The sequence below is a fragment of the Melozone crissalis genome, unplaced genomic scaffold (assembly GCF_028551555.1).
Source record: "Melozone crissalis strain CALT ecotype California unplaced genomic scaffold, PUWL_Pcris_2 ptg000027l_1, whole genome shotgun sequence".
In the NCBI taxonomy this organism is placed as follows: Eukaryota; Metazoa; Chordata; class Aves; order Passeriformes; family Passerellidae; genus Melozone; species Melozone crissalis.
The window spans coordinates 44,220,451-44,241,844 of NW_026535805.1; the positions used below are offsets into that span (position 1 = coordinate 44,220,451).

General features: G+C 41.8%; 1 protein-coding gene across 2 annotated transcripts in view; it reads right to left on the bottom strand.

Moving 5' to 3' along the window:
* Positions 1–16,034, bottom strand: part of NCOA7 (nuclear receptor coactivator 7) — a 77,388-nt gene extending 61,354 nt beyond the window's left edge. For both annotated transcript variants that reach the window (XM_054280085.1, XM_054280084.1), the window contains exon 1: positions 15,965–16,034. The gene's annotated coding sequence lies outside the window, so the exon portion shown is untranslated. The remainder of the gene's footprint in view (positions 1–15,964) is intronic.
* Positions 16,035–21,394: the final 5,360 nt, after the last annotated feature.

Here is a 21,394-nt window from a genome sequence, read left to right on the forward strand (position 1 = left end):
ATTCAATGTCAGATCCCACTCTGTTGACCTAAAACTTACTTAGTTTACCTTCTTAGAAGAAACAACCGTGTTGTTCTAGAAAGGCATATTAAGGTCTGAAAATTATACTTTGAAAACACAGTACTAGAAATAGCAAACTGATTAGGAATGCTGACGTCTTAAGTGCTGAGTTTACCTGTGTTGTTGGGAATTTTGCACTAGTTGCCTCAAAGGAAAAAAAAGAGTAAATCTGACAGCTAGGAGGAACACAGCACAGCCTGCAGTAATTGCTACAGAAAACTAGTATTTCTGAGAGGTCCTTTTCAATTTTAGTTTTTTAAGCAGTTCCAGCACAAAAGTCACATTTACTTTACAGGATGTCACTGACAATTTAAAGTGACATCAAAATAGGCAAACCTACTCCACACTTCTCCCTTATTTGTCCTTTGATATTTTACAAGAAAAAAAAATTCAAGGTAATCTTTATCATCTGCATAAAATGCTATTAAGGCTATATGATTCAAATGAATCTTGGTTTCCTGGCAGCTCCTTTCTGGTACAGATGAATACTGAATCAGCATACCATTAAAAATGTACGTATTTGGGGATATTTATATGCTGAGAAACAGACAACTTACTCATATATCATGAGTTCAGTCCAAACTCAAAGGATGACAAAGCTGATTTTATATAAATTTCAGGCTCAGTTTAACCTTTTCTACACCTTGAACAGAAGCAGACTGTGAAAATCTTCTATTATATGTTTACAGCAGCGCTAATTCTTTAATTAGGCATTTTCAAGGCAAACCAAACAATGCATTTCAGTAAGGAGCCTGTTAAAAAATTGCCACTCTCCAAATTTAGCCAGTGTCAGCACCTGATAATTATATAAAGAAAAGAACAAAATACATAAACATACACTGTTCTTCCCTGATTTAGCCCTACTGCTCTGAATATTTTATTTATATTTACTCATTTCTGGATACTTGCTGTGTCTCTCTAGTGTTGCTGCCAGGGAATTCTGGGGAGTTTACTGAAAATTTGTAATTAAAATGGGAATGTTTCAACGAGGCCAAAAAAATACTTGTTTTTTAAATGTTATAATTACAGGTACAGACTGAACTCCTGACCATGGATATCCACACCCCTTCTACTGTCACCACACTCTCAAGACCTCCAGAAACTGCTTCCACGTCCTGCTGTCCTCCCTGCAACCTGGCACTGCAGGACAGCAGCCTCCTGCACTGGTACATTCAAAGTAGCAGCAGAAGATGCTCAAAGTGCAGGGATAAAAAAAGGGAACAGAAGATAAAAAGTAACTTAGTGTGTGAATAGAGCACCCTTTAAAGACCGATAAATTTACCAATTTTTCAAAATTATTTTTTCTTCCTTTTCCTTCCCTTCTCATGCATGAAGAATGATGTACCTTGCTACTTGCAGTTTAAGCAGTTCACACTTTCATGAAACAAGAAAAAGTCCTGCTTGCTGTGCTCAGGAGTAAGCACCCAGAAATCCTGTCTGCTGCCCTAAAGCATCAACAAGCAATCCTTTAGTCATGGACATTACTTTCCAAAACTGTGCATGTGAACAGCAGTACATCCAACAGCACAGCAATGCAGAAACCAGTGAAGCATCTGACTATTTTTAGAACATTCAGTGGACTTGATAGCTTTTCTCTTGGCCATCTGCGCCCACTGCAAGTCCTGGAAAAACATATGGAGAAAAAGCAACAATCAAGATCATGCGATTCTCTAGACACATTTTTGATGACCCTGTAGAGTCAGTATTTCCCAACCTCTCATGAGGTAGGAAAAGTATAATTCCCTGCTTTGCAAATGGGGAGCTGAACTGTAAGAATTACCTCCACATGCTCAAATAAGGGCAGAAGAGCAATGTGTGCAAGTGCCCTCCCAGTAGCTTTAATCCAGCCTTAACACTGAGAATATGGGAGGAGATTGCTTTGACAAAGAGATTGTTATTATTTTCTCTGAAATTTAAACTGACCAACTTTGGAAACCAATAGCACAGTCTCGATTTTATCTGGCTCTGTGGGCATGTACACAAGAATCATAGCTCAGATCCACAAAAGAAAATAAAAAGCCTAACTCTAACTCCTCTGAGGATCCAGGCTCACTCAGCCCCTTCAGCAAGGAGCAAGCATGTAGAAAAAAGCAATTAACTGGCTTCAGAAAAACCAAGTCAAGGGTAGTGTACTCCATAACTTAGCAGGACCCTCACCATGCAAGAGACAGTGGCAGCAATCACACTGTGAACAGCAAGCAGGGAAGGTCTACACTCTACACACAAATTTTCCACTTGGGAAGGCAGAGCAGATGAAGGTACAAGACTCCCAGCGAGACAGTCAAGCAGACATGGCCACAGCAAGGATGCAACAGGGAGACCCCACTGTGCTGAGGGAACAGGATGCTGCCCAGACACACCATGTAGCTCTCATCTGCTCTCTGGCACGGTGTCCCACACAACAGTAATTTTTTATTTTTGCTTCTCTATTATACCTCTGCCCCTGAGATTACAAACACCACACACATCTGCTCACAGCAGTGCACGCTTCCGATCACCTGCTGTAATACCAACACTCAAAACTGGTCATATCAGACACCAAGCATTACTAATGATCTGGCCTAGGTCTGCAACTCAGCAACAGTGTCTTCTTACGAATAACAAGTCTGCTGGGTGCATGTGCCAGTTCTGACCCCTAAAAGATGCAGCATGAGAGATGACAAGGGTTACACAATAAGCCACTACTAAGACAAAAAACACAGAAGGTATGTTTGTAATACCTAAAGAGCAACACTAAAAATATCTCTCAAGTTGGAAGAGTAAGAAATTGTAGAACAAATCACAGATAGAAGGGAAAGAGTTTCAGTGTATTAGATCTGAAATTGAACCCTTGGGGGTTGCTAGTTGTGCCTCTGATGAGCCCAAAGCAGTTACCAGAGCACTGTGCAGATGCTAGTAAATAAACACACACTCCATCTTTAAACATAAGGCAACAGAAACAGTTTAACATGGAAGAGGAGAGTAATTTGCTACTGGTCATATAAATGCCTATTATTAAGCTTCAAAAGCCAGAACACTAATAATAACCCTTGCATTCATTTCCATAGACCTCCCATTTTTAAAACCAGGAAAGTGAATGCCCACTTGCACTTTATGAGAAATGCTAAATGTTGCAGCATTTCATTAAAGCATCACTGACTGGACTAAGCAGGCCGAGTTCTACTGTTTTTAGGTTCTGCTAGTCTATGTTACTTGGTGTAATAGAAAAGATAAAAGTTTCTGTATAAACACTACAGCATCTCAAGATGAAATGTAACAGAAATGCACAGCCAGCAAAGAGGAGAACAAGCTACAATTTTATTTAGTCTTGTCTTTAGGCAGAATGACCTAGGAAAAAGTGAGATTGGAAGCTTTCAGAAAAGTACCTAGCAAAGGAAGTAAAACATAGCACCAACTTAATACATTCAATACAATGGACAAAAGAATGTTTACTCTAAAGCTATCTGAAATATGACATTATTTTAATACAATTATATAGTTACATTACAGTTATGATGTATAGTGTACTGTTAATTCTAAAACACTAATAAACTCTATAAAGAAGTTCCAGTCCATTACACATCACTGGAGGATACTAAACTGACAGAGGAGAGCTACTCCACCTGAGGTTCACTCAACCTTGCTCAGGTGAATAGCCCTTCTTTATGCCTCTCATCTTGGAAGTACTCCATCTGCCATGTTTCTTTGACAAGGGTGCACTCTTAAAATACACCAAAAAAAAAATACAAAAAATAAGAGATGGGAAAATAAGTGTGTAAGCAGAAGCAATTTCTAGACTTCTTGTTCATATTAAATACAGAATAGTCCCAATTTCTGTGTCTACAAATAGAGAGAAACAAAGAGATTCAATGTGGCTATTTGCATGCTGTGGGATCTCAAGGACAGTGAAGATAAGACCTGGAGATAAGACAGGCAAAGAAAACAAACACCCTCACTCTTGAGGAACGGGGTACAATGTTTAGGAGGTTATTATTCCCCCTACAGTGGTGTAGTAAACTAAAAGGTCAAGCATTTTCACTCCCTACTAATAAAGTAAGAAGAGGCTAAGCCTAGCTCACCTCCAGTGCCCCTACTGGATTTCCAACAGTCTGTCCACATGAACAAAGTCCAAATAAAATAAATGACAATCAATGTAGCAGGAACATTTTTGATTCAGAAACAGAAGAATAACAAAACTTGATGTTTTATTATTATGTTTGTTATAACTTACTGTTATTGAAAGCCGATTCAGCTCCAAAGAGTTCCCCAGACAAATGATTCCTGTTTTACCTGGGAAGAGGCTTTAACCCACTAACTCAGGCTGCCATGTTTCACGCAGAGCAAGAGGAAGCAAACACGCTACCAGGAATTCCACATCACCAGTCATGTTTTCACAAGACAAAAACACTGAGATTTAATCTTCCGTCATTGGCAGCTGAACATCACCAGATGCATTTTCCATTCACAACAATGCATTTTACTGTTTAACTCAGCTTCTAGACAGAAACTGGTTACAAAACACAGTATAAACTATTAACAGGCAGAGTGCTATGCTATTCCAAATGTGAAAATGCAGTGCTGTTGAAAATCAGGCCACCTGGGAAGATTTTCATTTTTAGGTCAACAAGAACATTACTGTAGATGTTTTAAAATAATTAGTACCTTCATCTTACTGTATCTCCTGTTTCAACCTACCCCAATTCAATTAAGCATCAAGTCCAAGCCTTCTGCCCCCTCAGCTTTTCACACTCACACTATACAGGTATACACAGTGTTTGCCCCTACAACTACTGGAAAGAAAGAGCTGGGGAGGTGGCAGTCAGCCTCTTCTCCCAGGCAACTAGTAATAGAACACAAGGAAAGGACTTCAGCTGTGCCAGGGGAGGTTCAGGGTAGATATTAGGAAATATTTCTTCACTGGAATAGTGGTTAAGGATTGGGTTGTACTACCCAAGGAAGTGGTGCAGTCACCATTCCTGGAAGTGTTCAAAAAATGAGCACACATAGCACCTTACAATATGGATTCGGTCAAAGATTGGATTTGATTATTCTAGAGGTCTTTTTCAACCTCAATGACTCTGTGATTATATCAACCACAGAAGGATGAAGTTAACCATACCCAGAGAGGGTAAGATGTGATCACTGTTTCCTTACCTCTGCCTGGAGCATGTAGGCATATACACAAAAGGCTTTTCACGGATGTGCTCCCCAGCATTTAACTGAAACACTTGCAGTTTTCAAAAATACAAAAAACTGGTGAATATTCAACACATCGACTAGCATTTAGGCAATCCCCTTAGCACTACCTTGCTGTTTTGTTAGTCGACACTATCATGTTCCTTGCTCATAACAACTAATTTCACTAACTGCTTGGTATTTCAAAGAAAGCCTTGCACATCTGTTTTGATAAGATCAAGAAAGATACATACAAGCAACCACATCACACCCAGACCCAATGAATTACAGGTTCTCTACCAGGTTTATAAGGGCCATGATCAAGTCCTCCTTAGATTCCCCTCTTACCATACTCAGAATGCTGCTAAAGGCCACTGGATCCACAGTGTCACACACTGCAGGCCTGGCCACACTCCAGAGTTGTTTCTATGAATTAGCTTACACAGGCCACAGAGTGGGATTTGCACTGGCAAAACAGCAGCATCACAGCAGACAGATGAACAGCAAACATCCTTTGGTGATTAAGGCGACCGCGACCAGTCAAAATGCCAAGCCAAAGAATTTGGGTGTTCCCTTGTCTCAGGATGTTATAATCTGTCCATGAAGCAAGCAGCTGCCAGTTCCAAGTATTACTGCCCTTTGCCTTTCTCCCTTTTGCCCACTTTAGCTGCCTGATAACACTCCTCCACCCAAAATTACCACACCAATAACTCGTAGCAGACTCAGCAGAAGTGGCTCTGTATCTGCATTGCAGTTTATATCCCACCAGGCCAGCTCACATCCCCTTCCAGCAGCCTTTGCTGCACACAGCTGAATTACAAGCACAACATCAGACAGACCTGGGGCAGAAAGCTTGGGCAGAAAACCATCAGTGTGACTCCCTGAGCAGAGACTCTGCTCTGTGGGCACTAGCCAAGCACACACGTGGAAAGATGAGTGCCAGCATTTATGGGACGACAGACTACAAGAGACAAACACCCGACCTCAGCTTCACAGCAAACTTGCTCTTTTCTCAGCTCTTTTCTCACCAACACAAGAAGGGCATTTATATGAAACGTAAATAAAACTGAGGTACAGCAGAAAGACACTGGTGTTTGAAGATTCTTAAATCACAAAGATGTGGCTTGATGCTTGGCACAAATATCTATATTGTCAATCACAGGTACCATTAAACACTTTCTGTTTACAAGTATTAATTAGTTTAGGTCCAAAGATTTATATTAAATATTCCCATTGTAATCAATGAGACTTGATTAACATGCTCCTAACATTTTACAAGACAAGACCAAGCAACAAGAAACCCATGAGGAACAAATCCGTCAGTCTAACAAAAAGCACTAGAAATGGTCAGGTTTTTACATCAAGCACATTCCCAGCAATATACATAATCATGCTGGGAAAATTATTGGAAATGTCTCTTTATAAAGTACCCCATCATTTTCAGGTGTTTGGAAAAAGAACCTCAAATCACCAGAACCTCAAATCAACCTAGAGACACAACATTGTGAATGATAAGCATTAAATTACGTCATTACTTCAAAAAACTAACTAGACACAAGAGCTACTTTAAGATAAAATTATTATTTTTGAGTTTCAGCTCAACACCTCTTTTTATAATTGACCCTGATTCATGCAAATTCCAGGTCATCGCTGCTTCTCTATCATCTACCTCCCAACTGAGAAGCAAAGAAGCTGAAGAGTAGGGGCAGAAAGGAGTCGAGCAGTAATGCAATGCAAATCTTTTCCTATCTGAAACACTGTTAACAGAACCAAAATGCCAGGTTTCCATAGCAACCTGAACTGTGTCAATGCTTACACTGTATATTAAGCAACATTGAACAGTTGAATTGTAATACAAAATCCTGTACATTTGTAATGTAAAAAATTAACACTGGAAACCTTCACTATTTATTTTTCAATTGCTGAACCTGCAAAATTTATTGCAGTCTGTTCAGTGTGACCTTGTATTACACCTACGCAGCTTTAGAGGTGTTCCAATGCTGGCAGTGTAAGGTGCATCAAAATTACAGTGATCAACAACAAATCAAACTCTCTTTACATTGCATAGACTGAATCCTGTTTTTAAAAGCAGCAATGTTTCTAATTATTTCCTTCTTCCTGGCAAAATCCCCTTTGGGCATTGTGTAACACGAGACTACTTAGTTGTCTTGTCCTTCTGAAACATCCTGAAAACTTCTATTATCTTACCTTTTTTTCTTCCTCCACCTCCAGATTCCTGCAAACACTACACACAGTTGCTGACCTTGTACCAAGTCACCCTGAACTATATGCAGTGCAGAAACTCCCCTCTCAAAAGGAATTCCCCTCGCTATACACCAGAGCACATCACATGTACACACACACACTCCCTACTAATTAGGGAGCAACTCTTTGAAGAGCTGCTTCCTTCTTCAGAACCAGAAACAGAAAAGTTCTTTATAGTTTTGTGTGTTCTAACAATGTGTGCACAGTCAACTCTTTAAAATTATTCAGGTAAGTAAAGTTACCTATGTCTATGTACACAGAAAAGATGGAACAATGTCTTGATTCATGCAAAACTGTCATATGCCATCCATCCTTCAGCATATCTGATTGGGCTTTTACTTGCTCAACTCTGCATGCATTCAATCAGTGAGATGGTTCAGGGCTTAACTGAACAACAAAAAAAATTAAAATACACCTGAATTAAGCTTGAGTACTGTTGCATAAAAAACAGTTGTGTAGAAGTTTTCTGGTAGCAGTAGCAGTATATATTCTACTTTCAGATTACTCAAGTGTTTTAAACATTCTCATAAAACTGAGGTTCTCTTGTTGAACAAAACAGACTAATTTTGAAACTAAAATTCAACTTCTTACGCTGATAGCATCAACAAAGTAACTCAGCATTCTGAAGCTAGATATCTCCTTTTGCTTGAGGGTACCAAACACCATGAAGTCAGAAAAATGACAAGCAGCTTCAATTCCTCCAGTGTTGCATTTTCAGGAAAGCCATCCATCTCACTGACATCAACCAGGTGCCACAACAGAGACTCTGAGCTCTCTACTCCCATACCAAGTGCACTCAGAGGGACTTCACACACAGGTCATCCTTGTGACATGTAAGCAAACATGGGGACCAAAGATGAAAGCTGCCAAATTTCTGTTCACCGCAGGTTATACCTGAGATAGCTGCTCACATTTCAAACAAAACTTTGTATTTGCTTGTTTACAGCTACATCAGTGTAATTGCTTGCCTCTTCTCAAGTTGAAGCCAGCCAAATTAGTAAATGCATTAACAAGTTTTGGATTTGGCCTTGCTTTTTTCCATGTTAAAGCACTTATTTTTGAGGGGCCGTAGTCCTTCCATTTTTGGTGTTAAAATTTGTCTATGAAAATCTGTTAAAACTGGGCAGAGACCTACCCTTTAAAAATAATACAAAAATCGGTTTGCACCTACCCCAAAAGGTAGTGGTTAAAAAAGACTGACACATTACCTGTGAAAAGGGTATTACCTCAGAGCTAGATTCATAGAATCAAGAACCATTTAGGTTGAGAAAGACCTTTAAGGTCATCAAGTTTAACCATAAACCTACTCATGTTCTTGCCAATAATTATGACAGGACCAAGGATTAAAACTCATACATCCAATCCCAAACATATGGCCAGGCTAACCTCTTGAACAGGTCTAGCTTCCACAAGTCAAAATTACTTTTCTGAGATATCTGCATGCTGGAATTAGGGAAGTAAAAAGAAGGGGCAAAAAATAAGTGAAAAGAAGCAGGAAGAGAGATATGTTTCAAGGCCAGATGAAATAAAATTCCAGTTTATAATGGGATTCTGTCATCCTGGAGCCTTCCAGTGAGAAAATCATTCAAAGGCCTTGCCTCACAAAAATCAGAGAATTCAGAAAAAACAGTATATGGCATGAAGAAAAAATCAGAACTTAAACAATAGATGTAAAACACAGTACTGTAGAACTTTTTACTTTTAATTGCAATATAATGCTGACAGCAAAGCAGTTAAGATTTGAAAACTGTACTCAGTGAAGTCCTGATTCCAGTGACAGCCACACCAATCTGCTTCTTTACAAAGCTTCTAGATTAAAAAAAACCAAACAAACAAAACTCAACCAAACCAAAGCAAACAAACAAAAAAGAAAATAAAAACCGCAAAAACCCAACCAAACAAAGAAAACAACAACAACAAAAAACCATCATCAGAGGAGAGACTTTTGAAGGACTGTTACCATTTACTAAGGGACGACAGTTTTTCCCAAGAAATGCATTTTGTAACTTGAAGCCTTTACATCCCAAACTCTACACTGGTCCACAACAAAATGAACACATAACAGTTACCAAGTAAAAATAAATACATGTCTCCTCAGAAGCACCTTAAAAATAAGGTTTGGTGCTACAAGCGGCTCCTTCAGCTGCACCACCTTTCCTTTTGCAAACCTCCTTGGCTTTCTGCTTGCATTTGCACACACCACCCACAGCACCCTTCAGTCATGGCTCATTCCTAATGGAGCAGGTGCCCCTCTGCAAGGAGCAGCATCGCTCTGCTCTGCCAGGTCTGAGCCTACACCTCCTTCCCTGGAGGAAACAAAGAAATGAATGCACCTGCCTTGTTCATCCCATAAATTTCACTTGAATTGTGTTCCTAGTTGAGCAGAAGGGCTAAGGACTGCTCTGCTGGATGCACCACAGCTCAGCACCCATGGAGGCCAGGAGAATCCTCCAACACATGCCAGTGTGTAAGGTCTGGTTCATCCCTAGGGTTCACCTTCCTCGCTCTTTCCAACCTCCCTGTAGAAGATTCATTATCTCTTGGTTTGGCTGTACCATTTTGGTTTCAAGATCAGTCTTTAGTCCCCTACCCTAAAATCTGCCTATTATATTCCAGGCTCAGCCTGGGACTAGGAACCACCAGAGCAGGGCTTAGAAAAGGACACAAGTTGTTGACAAAACATTGAAACTTCCTTCTCACACAATAGGTCAGGTGCACAATGTCAACAGTGCAGGAGAAAAGAAAACTAAGCTTCATATTCTTAATCTCTTTTCATGACAACTAGTGTGTTACTTGTACTAACAGAAATGATGCACTACAAACAGAATCCAGTTTTCAAAACAAACAACCCACAAATGAAAAATCTGTCCACTGAGGGATCAGTTAGCAGCAGAGACCCTTTTTAAGGAATTCAGAATGCCAGATAGAAGGAAACAAATGGACATTTGATGAGGTGTGACATGAGCAATCACATTAGCACAAGCCCAACAAATGAGATTTTCCTTTCCATCCTGTAAGCATGACTGTAGCAGGACACAAATGCAGATGTCACAGAAGTTCTTGCCTAGCCTCTGCACACTGATGTGACACTACCCTCTATTCACTCCAACTAAAAGGCACACCTAACCAACACTGCCCACCACCATACACTAAAAAAAGACCCAATACCACAGAACAAGACCAAATTACCTGTAAATCAAATGAAATTTCTTCAGTTGATACCTAACCACAAGGACTGGAGAACAACACATGGCACTGGCAGAAAGCCACCCCTGTCACTCCTTTGTGGTTCTCAATTTGTTTCCTAACTGGCCTGACGATGGCCCAGGCTGCTTGTGACTTGACCCCACATATTTGGGTGGCAAAAGGACTCTCATGCTCATCAGCTGTTAATCATTTGGGCCAGATCTGCACAAGTGACTGGCTCACAGCAGGCAAAGTCCATCTGTCACCAAATACTTGGCCACATTTCAGCACACTGTTCTGTAACAAAGTAAAAGTTTCATCTCCTTGGTTCTTCACCTATTGTCACCAACATATTACTGCTTACACAACATAGCTACCACACAATACCTGCATTTCAGGAGTTTTTGGAGTTGGGACAGAAGGTACAGAACAGATTTTATATCACGGATTACCACAGCTCCTACCTTTAGGAGTCTTCAGCAGCTTCACTACAAAAGGCCTGCTCAGCAACCAGGATGGAAAAAGGGACTACAAAATGTCCAACACTGCTTATATAAGAGAAGAATTTATTTTTAATATAAATTCTAAATATCATGCAAAAATCTTCATGTCTAAAACTATTACACACTTCAGTGCTTCCCTGAATTATCTGAACCTTTGTGAGAAAGCATGAAAGAAGAACTCAAGACACTCTCAGGCCTACGAAGTTTTGTTGAGTTTGCTGCAGCTACCAAAAATCTGCATACAGATTAAACCCAGCTTTATCACAAGTACCCATGTCTTTGGCATCACTACAGCTGCTTAAAAAGCATTCTAAAAATGATACTTAAGTTGAGAGTAAAATAAAGCCCTTGCCACGAGACTGAGGCACTGCTTAACCATGAGACAGTTAACTACAGCAAAAGCCCACTGACACAGCACAGAAGCAGTGCCAAGCCACTGACAAAATCAAGTTATTCCACACAGCATCTCCTCCAAAGTAACAACCTAGGCAGACCCAAGGATTTTCTGCAATCACAGCATCACCTGATCTGGCAGAAAGCCATCCACACTTCTTCCCCTCTGAATCAAAATGGCAGCAATGCTTTGTGAATATTCATACTCCTTTTTTATCCACTGCATTACCTTAGAATACTTAAAAAGAAAACAAACTGACAGATGGCATGTGGGGCAGAAAGCAGAAAAAAACAGACTGGAGTAACAGGAGACAGAGAGAGTGCTGCAAGAAAAGGTTAAATTTATTTGAAAAAAAATGAGTCAGGGAATATATTACCTTTTCTTAAGATAAGGCTGAGTTCAAGGAAACAACAGCTCTCACTGTGAACTTCTCTAAAACAAAGCTGTGATTTCCTCTATCTGGTGCACTGGAACCAATCCTTGCCTGCAGTATCTTAGATTCTGAAGAAATGGCCCTCAGTTATCTTGAGAAGCTATGAGAAGATCCCAAAATCAGTCACTAATGGATGAGAATAAGAAAATTTCCTTTCCAGAAATAATTCTAACGAAAAGCTTTTAAATCCTAAAGCGAACATAAAATGAAACATAAACAGTACTATTTTGACACTGTGACCAAAAGATAAACACATACCCTGCCTGTATAAACAAGTATAATTTCCCTGCTAAACTTGCATGCTTTCTGCTCCTGTAAATCAGTTTCATATGACCATTGCTTAAACATGGATACTCATACAACCCACATTTCAAGTAGGATGTTGAAAAAGCCCCTTGAAAAACATACAGAGTAGCCATAAGAAAAGCAGAAACATGGAAGAAATGGCACCTTGGTGGGCTCTACACATAGCATACCGAGAGAGAAAGCCAAATGCTTAATTACAGCTCAGGAGTACTACAGGGCACAGAATGACTGAGCAGGAACAGCCTCACTGAGCTCTGACAGGGGCACTGGACCACACAGCACCAGGAATTTGAGGCATGCAACTGAAAGCACAGTTCACCTCTTATGATAAACAGCAATCAGAAAGGCTTACTGAGATTATGATGAGTACTCCACACATTGACAAATTCAAGTCTAATCCAGAAGTCTTCTCAAAGGCTCGAACCTTTGTGGTTCCATGACAAGTCATCAATTCTCAGGTAAGTACAGGAAGGTCAGGAGGATGCTATATGGCACTGAGCTGAAATATTGGTACCCTTTCTCCCAGCTTGGTCAGAGACTTGGAGCAGTGCAGGTGCAAGAGCAAAGCACTGTGCCTGGTTGTGGGCACTTAGAACAACCTTCTGCACAGACACTGCAGATGCACAGCCACAGTCCCATGCAAGGCTGCAGGGTGCTGCCCACCCCAAAACTGAGCAAACAGTTCCCAACACACATACAACTTCCAGCACCAGCATAACCACTCACACCCACCTGACATTCTGACCAGGAACAAAGACATACAGATTTCCACCTACAATAGAAGGGTTTGCAAAGAAAAGCAGGGAGAAAAAGAAAATACTCCTCTGTATGTGTTGAATATATAAATCTGAAACATTTTGTTTGGGGAGGGAAATATAATTCCTCTAGCCTGCTGTGAATTTTGTCACTAACTCATAAATCTGGCTAGGAAAAAATGACAACAGAATAAGATTTTTAAAAGGAAAACAAGGAGGAGAAGAAGAACTGAAGACTTGTTTCTCCTACTCTGCTTTCTTTCCTAGTCAAAGGAGGTCACTTGAGTGAGCATGCTTACTGCTGACTTCAGTCATCAAATGCAGCATTACATTTTGTTTTTTTGGGGAAGCAATCTTAACCCCCAGGACAAACTCAGCGCAGAAGTGGCAGCAACATGACTTGGACATCTCCTGCCATGAGGGTGCAGATCACTCACAAGAGGGAGTGAGAAGCCATCAACTTTGTGGCAGGCAGCCACCCCCACCATCAGTAACTCCACCAGCACCACCTCACTAAAACAAAAGCTACACCTATAAAGCCTTTGACTATTTTGGCTTATTGATCATGACAAAGAAAAGGTTTATCAGTCAGCTGCTTTTTGGGTGATGACGCGGAATTTCTTCTGCCAGATGAGCCAAGGACCACGACTGCCTGCTGCTGAACTGGGCACCCGCTGAGGCACAGAGGGCACAAGGCAGGTGCTGGACAGAGAGCTTTACCACTTTTCTCACCATTGGTCATGTTCCAACTTTCCTTTCACGCCTGCTGGATAGCAAAGGGAAACTGAGTCCCTTTGTCCTTCATTTCCATAATTATTGTTTGTGAACAGCTCCAGTTGCCTAGAACAGCAATTTCTGGTGTCAGATCCCGCTGCAGAGGCTCACACTATGTTCTCACCTTTGAAACACTCACCCAAATGGGTGACTGCAGACTCACTCTGGCTGCAGTAACTAGCCACAGGATCACCACAATTTCTCTAATTACCTTTCTGAAGACACGTTATCCTCCCATCCAAATCACTCTCAAGGGAATTCACTTCTGTTTGAATAGAGGGGCTTATTCATTAACACTTAAAAGAGATTTGCCAGCTGTCCCCTGAAGTCAGGACCGTAAGGTAGCCAAATATCTACTAGAGTCAGCCTCCAACCAAGTTCAACCTTCTCTTTCAAAATCATGGATACACAAAGCAACAAAGCCATATTCCTAATAAGACAAGGACTGTTCCAATCAATTCTAACTCACTTCATCTCCAAAGGGAATCACTTATCATTTCAGCAGCAGATGTGACGCGTCCAAATGTGAGCATGGCTACTGCTGCAGTAAGAACAAGGCATTGGGCAGAGCCAAGGATTGAAATCCAGAGACTGCCTCATAAACAACTTGGACAAATCAGGTATTCCAGTAGTGTTTATCTCCCATAACATAATATGCAACAAGGAAAAAAAAAAAACAAAGCAAAAGACACAGAATTTCCCTCCGAGCCCAAGATTTTGATCCACTACTTTAAAAAAAGCAAAAAACCCCAAAAAACCCCCAAACAAACAAACAAAAAAAAAAACCAAACAAACAAAAAAACCAAAAAAACCCAAAAAACCCAGAAAGCCATCAGACAGCATTTTGCCTACAGGCATGTACTTCAATACAACTCTTCAAAGGATCACCATTACTTGACTACTTAGGTGCTTAAAAGATTTTGCGTACCTTTATGGACATTCTCCAGGTACAAAGATGAAAGAGAAGGCAGTCTAAAAAGCACTGCAACTTACATTTTTTTTATCATGGTTTACATTTAAAAATATATTCCTGATAAAGTTATTTTCATTCAGAAAGTATATATTTACGCATACTTATACATATATTCTTGGCATTGTCTACCGCCCTCTCCATTAATTTTCTGAAAGTCTGTGTGTGTACACGTAAGTGTCGAATGGAACAATATCAGGAAATTATTATTTCCATACTGTGTAAACACTGGCTGATACAATAGACTGGCAGTGTTCATCAACACACATTTTAAGTATCACACAAACACAGGCCCTTAGGCTGGGTCATAGCATTTTAAGCAAACCATAATAGATTAATGGGCACCTACCCATCTTAAAAGTCCACCACTGCGCATTAATACAAGAAATGTATGACTACTTAATGGGAGAACGGCAATTGTAGCATGTAAAGTAAACACATGCTAAAAGCCTGTTACTGAGTCGAAGTGTTCATCATCTCATTTCATCACCTAGGGGATGAACAGTTACCACATCCTTTAGCACCACGATGCTGCACACACATCACCCAAGATACAAGTACGCCACTCCACCCGTAAACCAACTCTGAAGCAGTGTATGATGAAGGACAGAGAGGAAAGTCCATTGCACTGATTAAAGACACAAAAATCAATTACTGACACACCTTTGGAACCCGGCAGCACTTCGCAGTCACGACAACCAAAGGCTATACAAATTAATACAGAGAGAGAGAGAGCCTGGAACATTCCAGTAATTCATCCAAGACCCTCAGAGGGAGGAAATAAACGAGGTTCGAAGCCGCGAAAGCCATCCCGGCTACACCGGCTGGGTAGCGGGAGCAGCAGAGGACGCCGCGGGTGCCCAGGAGCAGCACCCGGGGCGGGCGGGCAGGTCCCCGGAGCCGCCCACGCCCCCGGCCGCGCCCGCACGGACACAGCGCGCCCGCGGGGCCGCCCGCGCCTCGGGGCCGCGCTGCCGGGCTGGCTCCGCGCACCAGCGACCGGCCGAAGCGCTCCTCTGCCCCCACAGCGCCGGCCGCGGCCCCGTCCCCGCCCCGCCGGGCTCCGCGTCCCCCGGCCGGGGCACAAGGCCGCGCCCGAGCAGCCCCGCCCGGCCCGCGGCCCGGCGCGCACAGACGGACGGACAGACAGACAGACAGACAGACCTGCGGGCGGGCGGCATGGCGGGCCCGGCCCGGCGCCGCGCCCCGAGCGCTCTCCGGGAGCGCCGCCGCCGCCTCCACCGCTCTGCGCCGCTCTCCGCTCGGCCACAGCGGCGCCGGCCCCGCCGCGCCCCGCCGCTCCGCCCCGCCCGGCGGCCCCGCCTCCCCTCGGCCCCGCCCGGCCGCCCTGGCCCCGCCGGATCGCGGTGGCCCCGGGGCCGGGGGCGGCGGCCGCGCTCCTGGCGCTGTAAGCCCGGTCCTGGGCAAAGGGGGCGGTCTGCGGAGCCTGAACTCCTACGAGTCATAAAGCCCAAGCGTCGGCATCTTCCTCTGCATGGCAGTTTTCTCAAGGGCGGCGCTAAAAACAAAACAGCCAGTTTTGGAAATTGAGGTTAACCAAAGCCTTCAGATCCGTGAGAAACTGAAAAGCCTAGAAACCTCATCCGCTGTTTCCACACTGTCCGCCAGTAGGCTTCTTCACCCAATCCCCAGAAAACAACAGCCGCTACATTTACCAGAAACTCCACTCCTTCACCCGAGATAACTGCAGGTAACCCTTCCAGATGCTTGTGGCTAGCCTAAACAAGATCTAGCTTCTTTTTTTTCTTCCTCAGGTTAGTAATCAGCTCTGAAAGACTGATTTCGGGCATTGTCTTTCGGGCATTTGAACAAAGGCATTATAACACCATTAAATTCCAAATTCTGCAAGACAAAATGTCAAGCAGATAGCTGCATAAATGAAAAGCATACACAAAGCGTACACATATATACAGAGATGCTAAGAGAGTGTGTCAAAATAACAAATGGTGCATAGGGGTCTCAAGAGTAATATTTTTAGTAGTTATAATGTTATGAATCCAACAAGTTTTAAGTAAGAGATTTGTCAGAGGCTTTTTTTTTTTTTTTTTTTTTTTAATTTAACAGCTGCTTAGAAGACTCAATTCAAAAACGTGTCATTTTCAGGACCAAATACATCTCAATACAGACACAGCCATCTCCCACCATTGCCATTATCCTATTTGTAGCAAGTGCTTGCTACCACTCAGTGTCACTACTGGAACAGCAACTGTCTCAACTCCTCCACTAAATTTGCTGCTGCATTTTTAGCTAAAATTGAAGTTTCCATCTCATTTTTTTTTTTTTACCAAACCAGCTTCTTTTACAAGGGACAGATTTTCTTTAAAACACAGTCTGCTGCTTAAAGGATACATTCTGGTAATACACTGAAGTTAGTACATCTTATTATTTCCCAGCAAAAGATGGACAAACCCAAAGTTACTTTGGTTAAAATCTCAAAGACTTCACTGGCACAAGGATTCTCTACCACAACACGGAAGAAAGGGGCCCTGCTCTCAGTTACTCTTCTAGCAGTGCTTAGATAACAAAAATGGGAAAAAAAAAGAAAGAATAGTAATACTGTTTACCCAACCACCTCTGCCAAATTGCAGGAGCTATGAAGCCCTATCCATCAAAGTGGTGGAAGCCCTATTTATCTCTTAGCCACACTTGCACAACAGTGACAGTGACTAACAGCTTGTTTTAGCTCCAGAAAAGCTATCCCTGTCCTAATGTACCAGTCTGCTGTCCATCATCATTCCAGCACAGTCACCTCTATTACACAGTGTAGAAAGCTCTATGAAGACAATGCATGAACTCCATAGAGCAAAGAAACTGTGCATTTCTATAGTAGTTATGTTGCCCTGAGCATATCAAATACACATTCTAGACTGCTGGCATGGGGGAGAAATCAGTCAAATTCCTGTCAGAGCAGCAGGATAAGCAGGCTAGGACTGGTACAGAAGCATTGTACAAGTTCTGGTTATGGCACTGTGGGTCATTGCCTGTGGCTCAAACCCACAGACTTCATGTCACTGGAAGAAGTCATTATGTGAGTGGCACGTCACACACTCTTTTATTTTACTGACTCTGAAGTACTCAGTAATGCCTGCCTCTCTGTTGCAATGATGAACATGAGATAGGCAGATAATAGGTAAATTAGACACACACACATCACCCTTGAAATAAAATTTAGTTTTAGTCTCACTGCAGTATAGAGGACAGCAGACAGTCTGAATGGTTTGCTCTTTCCCATGGCAATATGTTCCTTGCCAATTCATTTGAATACAAGTGCTCTAACACCATTTGATTAATTGTCTTCATGTTATCAATGCTTAGAATATCTTTACCAGAGAAAATCTTAAATTCATATTGCTCAGTAAAAATCAGTTGCTCATGTTTTCAGTATTGAGCACATTTGTTTTATCACTGTTTGCATTATTTTGATGGAGACAAAATGTAAATTTGCTATTTTCATCACTTCCAAATTGTGAATTTTTATCCTAGAAAAATATTTCTCAAACAAACACACATGTATAACCACACATGAAAGACAGAACAGATTTGGGATACTGAAATACTACATTTGTATGGGTTTTGATCTTGTGCTTCAGTGTACATTAACAGAGTTACATACGTTCAAGAGAAAAAATTGCTAGAGGTACAGTAAACATACTGTATGTGGCCTGCATTCAGATCAGCTTACACTAATAGCAGAAAAAATACTGTATTGCTTGTGTAGTTCATGTAGTTTTTGTTTCTTTTTTTACATCTGTAATTGTTAGTTTATGGCTCATTTATTTAAGAAAGACAACCTGCCATAAAAAACTACACTGACAACCTTGACTGTTACAACAGTCCAGTTTTGAAAGAATACAAAAATAAAGGTGACACCAATCTTTCTTTTTATTTCCATTATCCCTTCTGTTTTTGCCTATTACTTCTACCATTATTCACCATGAAGTAGTCACAAAATGGGTTTCTTACAGACAGATTTTATGCATACATAATTGAGGCTCTGCTTGATCCTTCTGCACTGAGGGCTATTCTTAGCCTGGTTTCTTTGGTTTATGTAATGATGAATTTTCAGAGTGTCCCCAGCTCACCCTTTAACTTTGAATTGATTGTCTAGCTATAACTCAATGTGACAGAGGTAGTGAAATTTTCCACAAATTTTACAAAAAATGAGAAAGAGACCATAGCTTGAAACTTTTATAATAAATTCTCCCCTAATAACTGATTCTGTGCACCTATTTCTCTGTCTAGAAGAGCAAACCAGAAGTAGCTCTCAAAATGCTCAACTGAAGAAAGACTATAAAAAGAAATGGAATTTGCTGCAATACAAGAGGAGATGACAAAAAAGTCCTACTTGTTTCACCTAAGGTAGCTCAGTGGACACTGCACGAAGCACCTCACTGCCACACTTTATCCCAAACCCCAGAATCACGTGCATTTTAACACAGGCTAAAAGGGAAAAGAAGCTGGCCCAGGCTTTACTATATCAAATGTAGTGCCAGGGGAAGAACGGAGGCTGAAAAAAAAGAATACAAGAACGTGTGAAAGTACTTCTATAAAGTAAGTACTGTAAAATATTGCTGGTTGCTCCCCGTCTCGTTGTTCAGGACCATTAAAATATCCCCCAGGAGCGGGACTGCCGCGCCCTGCCGACCCCGAGCCGTGGCGCTGCCCGTCTCCGCGTCGCATCCCCTGCACACTGCAGGCACAGGGAGCAGGCACCGCACGGCCGGGAATCTGCTCTCGGAGCTGGGACCTCTGGACAACGCCTCTTCAGGTTCTCCTCACTTTATTTCCATCAAAACACTACTGCGGTTAAAACAGATATAATAAGATAACGAAGTACAATAGCGTTTTCCTCCAGAAAATTGTTATAATCCAACAGTTAGGTCACCAATCTGACCATACATGGAAATTAAACATAAAATAGCAAAAGACTGTGCATCATCTCCTCCTTCCTTCTCCTTTCCACTTCCTTGAAACTGGGATGATGTACAACTACAAGTCAGGCGAACTCACAGATGAAAATCTGATACCAAGACTTTACTCATGAAGCACACAATTGAGGAAAGAGAGGACTGATAAATGCAGTTTCTGTGCAGATCAAGGGTTTTCACTATAGCTAAAGCATGTACCCCACGTACTAAAGAAAATTTGTACTTACCATTATATATTACATACATACTCAAATTATATACTTTCCATAACTTAGCATATTACTTTGATGTTATTCTTACTCATTTTTACACCGTAAGCCTACTGTCACACATCAATCAGCGTGTCAAATTAAAGTTATAATAATATGTAATGTATTCACATGGAACAGACAAGTTAATTGCACGCTGCTGTACAGCTTGCATTTAAAGGAATTGCTCTGATTTTTCAGGTTCCAAAATTCAGCCTTATTTACCAAAGTGTGACAGCTGTGCTCCAGTACCTCTAACACTGAATGCTACTCACTCAGTTTCACAGGCACACCAGCGTTAGGTGAAAAGAAACATCGGCCTCTGACATTCCTTTCCTGGTGCCTTTGGGCAGATCATTTTTCTCCAGCTACCATCTCAGGGATGCAGGCACAGGCACTGGCTGCTTCTGTGCTGGCAGGAGGCTGAATCACTGTCAGTTTCACTGATGCACTTCTCTATCGGATGCAGGAAGCCAGGGGAGAGGCACAATCTTTTGTCAGTGCACATGACTTGTACAGCAAAGAAAGCCATTTCTAAAAATAACTAGGCAGCATATGACTCTCAGTGCTATTTTCATGATGGTCTAGTGGTCAGCCCTCACCTCTGAGGTTAACATCAAGGAAAATATTTGCTATTTCAGTAAATTTGTCTTGTACATACCTTAGTTCTCACTGCTCCTGTGGCTGTAATTAACAACCCTTCCACTGCTCAGGAGAAATTTAGTAAGATATATTACTCATTTGGAAAGTGGTTTGCTAACTGTCAAGCACAACAGAGCAGGATTGCTTTGCTTCTACATCTAACAGCTACTTAGGGCATGGGCAAAACACATTTGCCCACCCTGCCATCGGCATAAGATCACATTTTTCATAGGCTCAGCGACTTTTCTGAAATCGTCAGAGGGAGTATTTGATCTCCATCATTGAGGCACCTTAAGAACCAAGGGACTCACCCCTGCCTTCCCCTGTGGCGTCACATAACAGAGACACTCTTAGGGGTGGCAATGACCATTCTGTTACATTTATCTTCAATCCTGCCAATGCAGCTGCTGTGGGCCTTGAATTGTTCTAACCTAGCTGTCTGCAGTGCTGCTAACATCACAGCCACAGAAGTAAGTACCCCTCCAAAACCCACCTGAGATGCACAGCAAGTAGAGAAGCCTATGCTTTTAAACACAACACTGTGGACTTAGTGGAGTATACAAACTCTTAAGGCTAACTCAGTTTCTGCAGTATAACCACCTCAATATCTGGCTGGTGTTCCTGGCAGGTTCACTCTGTAGGAAACCAGGTCCCACTTCAGCTTTCTCTTCAGCAATGGGCACAGATTACCTGCTGGAAGCAGCTGACCTCTCTCACCTAAGCAGACCCACCTCTGTGAAGTGGCCTCAGGCCAC